Source organism: Micrasema longulum, unplaced genomic scaffold, assembly GCF_059751315.1.
Source record: "Micrasema longulum isolate JH-2025_06_02 unplaced genomic scaffold, ASM5975131v1 h1tg000091l, whole genome shotgun sequence".
Classification (NCBI taxonomy): Eukaryota; Metazoa; Arthropoda; class Insecta; order Trichoptera; family Brachycentridae; genus Micrasema; species Micrasema longulum.
The window spans coordinates 108,436-118,319 of record NW_028277297.1 but is presented as its reverse complement, the minus strand read 5'-3'; positions in this window follow the sequence as shown (position 1 = coordinate 118,319).

Below are 9,884 nucleotides of genomic sequence, written 5' to 3'. Positions count from 1 at the left end.
GTCACAAACCTCTTCAAAATTCCCTTTTCCGCACCTAATGGTAAAATGGGCACTGCGTTGGTACACCTATCGCAGCGTACCTTGATCATTTTTGTTACATGAAAGATGATCAGTTTTACGCTTCAGGAGCCAGACCAGGGACTATGAAATATTCTAGTGTTCATACTCCGTTTTAAATAAATATTTCACATTAACCATGTCGAGAATCAAACCCGAGACCTCTTACATGGCTGGCAAACGCGCTGACAAACATAATAATTTTTTCAAAATAATAAAAAAAAAAACACACGAAAATATGTCATAGAAAATAATGATAATTATAGCAGGTATTATTATATACATTTATAACATTATAAATATTTACAATTAATCATGACAAATTATTCAAAGTATGATATTATTTTTTGGTACTTATGTTTTACAGAAGAGATAGACGGTCAAAAGTTTATTTTTCAATATTTTTTGCATCCTTTCATGTTTCATTTATTTATTAAACTTGTGCGTACATATTTGGATATTATCGGGTTTATTGCCAAACCGTAAGTTCATCAAACCAAACAATAAAAAAATAGTAATTTTAATTTCAAAACAAGTAAAAGATTTATATTTTAGATTAAATAAATCTTACCGATATGAGTCTTTAGTGGGAAAAGGGGAATAAAGTATGAAAAAGAGGAGAAAAAAGAGGAAAGATTGAGGAAGGGAAAAGAGGTGTTTCTTCAAGGGTGATTTTTATTTATTTTTTTATTTACAAGCAAGTAAATAAGTTATTTTATTGTAGATATGCGTGTTATTCTTTTATTAACATTAGTTTTTATTATACTGTCTTAGCTTTGAATTTAAAAAATAGTTTGTATTTTTTTTTGTATAAACTCGTTTTTGTATAAATTGTCAATTTAATGATATATTTTTTATTCTGCTTTTGTGCAAACCCGTTAAAGTGTTTTTCAAAAAATATTTTGGAATTTATTATACAATTATGTTTAATATAAATATTTATTAAACTTGTATGTGGTACAGATGGAAATCACAAATACTTGGTAGAGAAGTAAATGTTAAATATTTCCGAATTCCCCAATATTTTCTTCGTCTCTGTTGAGATCCCAAATAATTTGTTATTTGAATAACCACTACTGCTACTACTATTCACGTCATTTTCCCTTAGGGGTAGGCAGAGAGACTGGACCGCCACACACCTCTATCCTGTCTTATAGGAAACCTGTAATTGGTCCTATTATTTTTGTTTATTCTGTATGTAATATTTATTAATATGATTGCGTTGGTTTCATGAAACTAAAAAAAACACGTTATTAGGTGAAATTCCTCTCAACTATTAGTGAAATCGGCTTCGTGGTCAGGTGTCCCAATTCTCGAGGTATGGCAGCCACGATTCCTTACATAATGTACGGCGTTATCCAATACTATAACCGGCCAGAGCCGTGACAAACGAAACCTGACACAAAATGTGCATTTCCAAGTTTCGTAACACTTACGGATCGCATAAATCCTTTTGTTAAACCGATTCCAGAAATCAAACAAATGTATAATTTATTTTTACTGAGGTATTTATGACGGTTGTCGGTTATATTGTTATATAGACGGCAAATGGACCAATAAAATCAGCAGACCGTATTTCAAATGGCTCGTTTGTCAAAAACGTTTTGCTAACTAACTAACTAACTAACCACCACGCCATTTCCCCGGAGGGGTAGGCAGAGAGGATAGAACGCCACACCACTCTGTCCTGGCACACTTCCTTTGCTTCCTTCACATTCATACATCTTCTCATGCACGCACGTCGATTATTCCGACTTTTCACATGACCACTTTCAAGAATTTGTTGTACTTGATCATGCCATGTCTTTCTCGGCCTTCCTCGACTTCTACAACCAGACACATTCGCATCATAAATCTTTTTAGCCGTTCTTTCATCATTCATTCGCTCCACATGACCGAGCCATCGCAAAAGACCTTTCTTAATTTTGTCGATAATGCTTAACTCAGCCTTGCATTCTGCTCTAATTTCGACATTAGGGCACCTATCATACATTGTTTTTCCGCACATTCGCCTGAGGGATCGCATTTCAACAGCATTCAGTCTACTTTCGTCCCTTTTTTCCAACTCCATGCTTCGCTTCCATACATTAGGGTTGGTACCAGAACTCCATTATGAACTGCTAATTTAGCCTCTTGCGATAGACACTTATTTGCTACGACAGACTTTAAGGCACCATTAACTTTGTTACCGGCACTAACCCTCCTTTCAATATCCTTGTCCATATTTCCATCTCTAGTAAACATACTACCCAAAACGTTTTGCTACTTTATCAAAAATATATACCTATTAAAGAAAGAGATGAAGAACATTTCAGAGAAGGTAATATAGAAGTCCAGGCATCTACAGGGTTTATGACCTGTCAATGGCTGGTTTAAGTTGCCACTTTACACACTGTGTAACATTCACCATTCTGCCCATATTTGAACATCTATATTTCTTCAATTCTTTCATCTGTTGATGTTTGTGAAGTTAAAGAGCTGAAACCTTAATTTATGCGGGTGAGATTCATCTAACTGAATTATTTCACTCACATACTAGGCAACGCCTGAAAATGTTATTTTTTCAATTTCTATACTTCTTCATGGACCAGGTGGATTTATCAACAATATTTTGGGTTTGTCCAAATTTTTTTAGACAAGGATTATATTACCTTCTCTAAAATGTTCTTTATCTCTGTTGTAATATGTTAATATAAACAGCTCCCCAGGAAGTCGAATCCAGTCATTGTTTACAAAAATTTGGAAACACTTAAAATATTGATATTAAAGAAAGAGTTAAAAATTCTTATTTCTATTTTAATTTTTACGATAGTTTGTAAAAGAGAAACAGAAATGTGTAAATAAATACATTACAAATAATTATAGGTATTGCTTGGACCTTTTATGTGTAGATTTCTAGACATATAAAATTTTGAATTTGGCCTACTAGAATATTCTGATAGTGTCTTATCGCGTATGCCCGTGGATATTTTTTGTAATATATAATTATTTAATTTTTAAAAATATTTTTTTTTTTTTGCACCACAACAGGCCAGGAGGCCCAATTACAGTGGTGAATTACATCACAGAACACCTAGGCTTGAAAAAAATCACAATTAATTTTTGTGTTCTCACCGGGAATCGAACCCAGAACCTTCCGTCTGTGAGTCAAGCGTCTTGACCACTACACCACGGAGGCCGCCATTATCATCATTCCTTTTCCGCGCCTAATGGTTCATAGGGCACTGCATTGGTACACCAATCGAAACGTAGCTTGATCATTTTAGTTACATGAAGGTAAGATGATCAGTCTTAACAATACAGGGACTATGAAATATTCTTTTGTGAAAACTCCCTTTTAAATAAATGTTTCATTTCAACCATGTCGGGAATCGAACCCGAGACTTCTTGCATGGCAGGCTAACGCGCTGAACATTACACCACAAGACCGACGTATTCTTAATTATTTATATTTGGTTTTTTAATTCGGAAGTTATAAAAGATGTACTTTTATCAAATTATTATTTTTAGACTGTTGTGTAAGGAATAAAAAAGCACTTATAGTAGGGCCAATTTAATAGGTCACATTTGATACTTCATCAAAATTTAACAATATAACCTTGTAAGGGCGGTAATAAAATTTTTTTTTTTTTTCGACTTTAGAACTGCACAATTGCTTAACTTTTTTCAATTGCGATTACATATTTATTGTAATAACGACAAAAGAGGTAATTTAACGAGTTACTTTCACTAATAAACCATTCTAAACATAATAAACTTTTTATGTTCTAAACGTCGTTACAATGTTGCATCAGTAAACCCTTTTTCTTTTTAAATACTAGGGATGTTACCCAGAAAAATCGAATGTTGATAATTTTGTTAAATTATGTACTTATCTTATTTTGTTCCTTAAATTTACAATAGAAAGTAACAATGGGACAGGGATTTGACTTATGGTTTAAAAAATAAAATTACAGTACTTATAAGTACTTTTTCATAGTAACTGAATTCAATTCACATATATTATGTTTGAAGTCCGAATCGATTCATTAACTTTAATCGATGTTTTTAAGCAAGTCACCTCACTATGAAGCTAAAACTAATGTCAAATGTGACCTATTAAATTGGCCCTACTATAGATATTTAGATTTGCTGGAAGGTAATATTTCTTAAAAGGAAACACCTACTTATTTTATGTTTTGGAATTATGTCCTTTGAAGGCGACTTTTATTTTAACTGGCGCGTCGTGGGGCCGGCCATTTGCTTTATAATAAAACTAATTGTTCTCCTATATAAAAGGGAAACGTATTGAAATCAGAATCATATTAAAGAGACGAAAACTGTTAGTTTGATCAGTGGAGACTGTTACTCACTCCATTCCTCCGCAGGGGTAGGTGGAGAGGATAGAACGCAGTATAACTCTGTTTGCGCATACGGGCCTCGCTTTCTCTACTTTATTAAGCTTTATCTTCGCAGTTGACATTTACCTGTTTGTTACTGTTGTACTTTTAAATTTGTTTTTCTACATTTCGATTAACAAGATTGCCAAGTTCCAGTACCATTAAGACGATACAGAGGTGACTAATATTATTAGAGTTGAAACGGATATCCGATAACCATCCGACTACGGTTTATCTCATCTAATTTGACCATCCGGCCGGATACCGGATAGTAGCTTAATATCCGGCGGATACCTTATATTCATTCAACCGTGAATATTTAATAAAATTAAAGCCACTAAATTTATGTATTGATATCGACCGTGTTGAGGAAAAAGGGAGTAATTCTCATTACTTAAAGTTTTTTTTTAAAAATTATAACGTTCGTCAGTATTACAAAATTTTTTTATATGCCTGAAAACAAAAGCGCAATGGGTAAAACTACCTTAAACCATTGTTAAAAAAATGACCTAAAACCATATAAGTATGCAACTTATTGTTGGATAAGTACCCAATCATTAAAAATAAATAGAAGAATTTTAACCCCTTTTTACTTTATGCTCATTAACAGTTTTGTTTTCAACTATAACAAAAATTCTATACTCGGTGGCCGGATATCTGGCTATCTGGCTTAGGGGCTCGCCGAATATCCGGTATCCGGCCAAACCACTATTCATTTTATCACTACTAATTATTTTTATTATTATGGATAACTTTTACAGCGCCATGTTCGTAATATCGGGAGGGGGGGGGGGGCGCTTTACAAAGTGATGATAAAAATATTTATTTTAATTTTACTTAGAATTTATAATGAAAATAAAATTTTTCAGTTTAACAATTAATTTCGTAAGCATTGAAGTCTCCGAGTGTATGCATATTTACTGTTGTCTTTCAGAAAAAAGTTAAAAATAATTTGAAATAAATGTAAATATGAAATTAAAAAATAAAGTAGTTTTATTTTAAATTTATATTTATAATACGTAAAAATCATAAAGCACGTTTTGTTTAACAGTTATACTTAAGGCTTTATTAACATTCACCATCTTTGAAAAAGTTTAATAGGTTTGATTTATAAGAACAATATCCTACACTAAATATATCCGATACGCGAATAACTATTGCCGAGTTCCTGGAGTCGATTTGTCAGCCTGGTGTCAATTATTGAAACCAGTTGAAAATATAAATATCTAGGAATTGTAATTGACCGAAATTTGCAATGGTAGGCACAGGTTCAGTCCCCGGTATCTGGATTATGAAAACTGTGTCATGTATTTAGCTCACTCAAAAACATTCTGGACTTTAACACTCTTAAAAATGTCTACTTTGCGCTTTTCCAATCGGTGGCTGCTTATAGCATAATTGGCTGGGGAGGTTGCTCGACAATTGTCATGAACCCCTTAATCAAGACGCAAAAACTTCTTCTTAGAGTTATGCTTCGGTGCCCTCCGACCTACCCATCTGAACCATTATTTCAATTGTTAAAAGTTCTTGATATTTGTCAAATCTATATCAAGAATGTATTGACGATTTTCTGGTCAGGCGACTACGGAAGGAGGTCCCAACTGCCAACAGAATGCCCGTACGAGGTTTTCACGTAACTTAAACTTCTTAATACCGAGAACGCGTACGATGTTTGCTCGGAGACACTTTTCATATAAAGCTGCAAGAGTGTTCAACGTCTTGGATGAACATATTAAGTTCTCCAAAACAACGTCTATATTTAAGATGAAGATCCATAATTGGATTGTATTGAGGGGTAGAGACCACTGTATGAGATTGCTTCGGGAATAAATATATAACATCGCTGCTGTCTTCATTATTATCCATATACGTATATGTGTTTATCATCACTGTCATACGTTTTGTTATATGACTTTTCTACATTCCATTTTTTGACATGCATAAATTTTTATTATTTATATTTTTCTATTATTTTGTATTTTGTTTTGATTATTTTGCATATTGTTGTGATTACTTGTATATTGTTTTAATGTGTTAATAAATATTTTTGCTTTATATATCAAAGAGTCCCGACTTTTTTTTTGACGGAATTTTCTAACAAGTAGGGACATAAAAAACATATAATTGTGTCTATGTAAAATTGTGTATTTTGTGCATTAAATAAAAACAAAATTTAATACAGCATTACAAGTATACACTTTCCGTGAATTGATGGTATAAAACTGTGGTACATGGTAATTGTATGTTATCTGAAGAACAAATAAATGAAAATGGTTTAAATCAACAATTTAAACAAATAACGAAAAATAAACCAAAACAATAGCATAAGAAAAATTGTAACATAAAAAAAGAGCTTAAAAACTAAAAATAACAATTTAAACAAGAACATAAGTTGGTCAGCTATCAACAATCATAAATCTCTCATATTCATAAAAAATATGCAATATTTATAAAAACATCCATTGAAAAACTGCGCTAAACTGCTATTGGTAATCTTGCATAGGTACACTTTCATTTTACGTCGACGCTCGCCGAGTTATTACCGCCACAGCTGCGACGGCGACGGTGGGGATCGCACCTTTCTTGGAATACTGTCACAACCGTACTCGCATCTCCTAAAATAATATCCACAGCCATGAGCAGATAAAATATATTACGCCGGTAACACGTCAGCACCAAAAAACCATGAACTTATTTTATATTTTCAAAATGAAAATTTCAGGTCTTGATTAAAATAAAGATGCATTAGAAAAAATCCTGAACAGCATTATGATTTTGTTTTTTAATAATTTTCATTTTATTTACTTTACTAATAAATTATAATTTTCTTTGATTGTAATATATTCCCAACTGCAAATGACTTTCGTAGCTGCAGGGAGGCGATATAATCGGTAAATACGGACGCCTTCACTATGACGGTAGAGTTTATTTTAATAGTAAAGAGAAATAATTTAATATTATTTTGACGTTAAGCGTGGAGTAAAAATTGACAGCTAAGATAGCAGTGACAGCACCATCTATCGGTTGAGATTAACAAATTCGAACTTACAACAGCATATGCGTCGGACGTTTGACGTTTAAGATGATATAATGCGCATGCGCCGCAAAATGCAATGGCAATACTTCGAAAGAAATGTTGCTACTATGAAAAACAAATATTCCTGAAAACATGTATTGACACAATACCAAGGTATAGATAGAGACAGTAGAAATGTCAACCGTCCCGATGGATAAAGTATTCTTTAATAATATGCATGCTTCCACTTTCTATTTTGTTATATCCCAACTCAACACAGGGCTTTTGGCCGTATAGAGTAAGGGATACATTACTATTTTTTTGTTTAAATTTGTATCTTCATGTGAATAAATAATTTAAATAAATAATACTGGTGAAGATAGCGTTTGTAGTCGCCTCTCGGCTCGTGATTACCAACGCTTTCTTCGTCAGTACATATACAAAAAGTATAAAATAAAATCAACTTTTATGTAAAAAAAATTGTATGAAAATTTTCGTCGGTAACCTTTATTTATTTTTTTCATTTATTATTTACATACAATATTACATTTTTATTATTTTTAAAAACATTTTGAAAGTTTTTTATTTACAGGACTCACCAAGCCAATCAATATGGCTTGTCGGTAAAGATCCCTTACATTAAAACATATGATAACACTTCATAGTTGTATAATAATAATAACCACTAACTTAAATTACTAAAAACTTAACACCTGTAATTGAAAATGTTTAAATGCAATTTTTTTTTTAAAAATGTAAAAAAAAATTTTTCTAATTATTCGTAGCATAAAAAATACTTTTAAATTTGCAATTTTGAATTCTCGCAAAAACATTGATTCCATTGGCCACGCCCCTAATACGTCACGATTTATGTTTATTTATTCCTGGCCTTTGAATTTTGTGTAGAACAATATGACGAATCTTGACGTCACAACAACCAAGGCCAAACACGTCACGTTTTTCTACGAACGTATTTTTATTGAATTTATTTTTTACATTTATGTATGGAAACATTTCTCCACAATGTCCATTTTGATTTTAAAAATACAATTAATTATTCTAAATCCATTTCGTAATTTTTTATCGGTATTCGTAGTATGTGGTATTTCCCTATTATGCTTTGTTGATAAATGTTATCTATGGGCCCTGAATTTGTTGGGATGTTTATTTTACAACGCCTTCAAAGTGATAATAATAAAAAAGGACTAAATAAATCATCATAATAATAATTATTATATTAATAATTATGATGATGATGATGACAAGAACTTCCAAAAAATATGTACGAGTATGATCGTTGTGTAAACACGTTTGTCATCAAATAGTTGGATTACATAATATAGTTCTACCTGCAGTTGCATAGAGTGCAATGACACCTTTTCACTTTTAGTCGAGTCACCTTGATGTCACTTTTGGTTAAATATTCAATGTGTAAGCAGGTACTTGATACAACCTGTAATTGTTTTCGTATTAAAGGTAGGTATTTTGTCATTACAAGACACTGGAATAAAGAATTCAATTAGTCACTCGATCATTAATGAATTACCGTTGGCGGTAACAGGTTACCGTCTCAAGTCTTAAATAATATTCCATGCTATGGTTTGGAAGTTATTTAAACAACCGGGAGACTAAAAACATAGCAATGTAAAAATGAATCAGAAACTCAATAATTGATCAATTGGCGTTGGCGGTAACAGGTTATTCTCAATGGTAATTTTCCACTTGTTTTGGAAAATATTTCGATAAATGAAGAGAATAAAAACATATTGGTTTAGGTTACCGTCGAACGTGATTTTCTGTAAAAAAATATTTAAACAAACAAAGATACTAAACCCATTGTCGTCTTGATTCATCTATCCGCACCCAATAGTACATAGAGCACTTCATTGGTACGACAATTACAGTGAATTTGGATCATTTGTTGTTACATAGAAGGAAAGTCTAACGTTTCAGGTGCCAGTCCTGGAACAATAATATTATGTTGCAGTGTTTAACCACCTTTAAAACCAATATTTAACTTCCGCCTTGCCAGTAACTGAACATAAAACCTCGGCGAAGGCACCGACTACTAAACTACGAGGCGGACTTAATCTTTAGCCAGGATTTTTTTCTAATTTTTATATAAATTTGATTTAATGGTACAGCAAATTAAACTTTGTGAACTTTCCATCGTTATCGGGATTTCTTGTTATAAATTGTATGGTTTTTTTGACCTACAATGCCCATACATATGATACTAGAAATACCAAAAATAATATCAGTACTCATTTTACCCGAGTAAAAAATTAAGTAAGATTTTTTTTTTACCTTAAGCGATAAAAAGCCTAGAAAACATTAAAAAAATATGGTCTTGATTAACTTTGATATTAAAAATGATATAATTCCATTAACAATGTTTAAGTTTTCCATATGCTTGCAGACTGGATGGATTT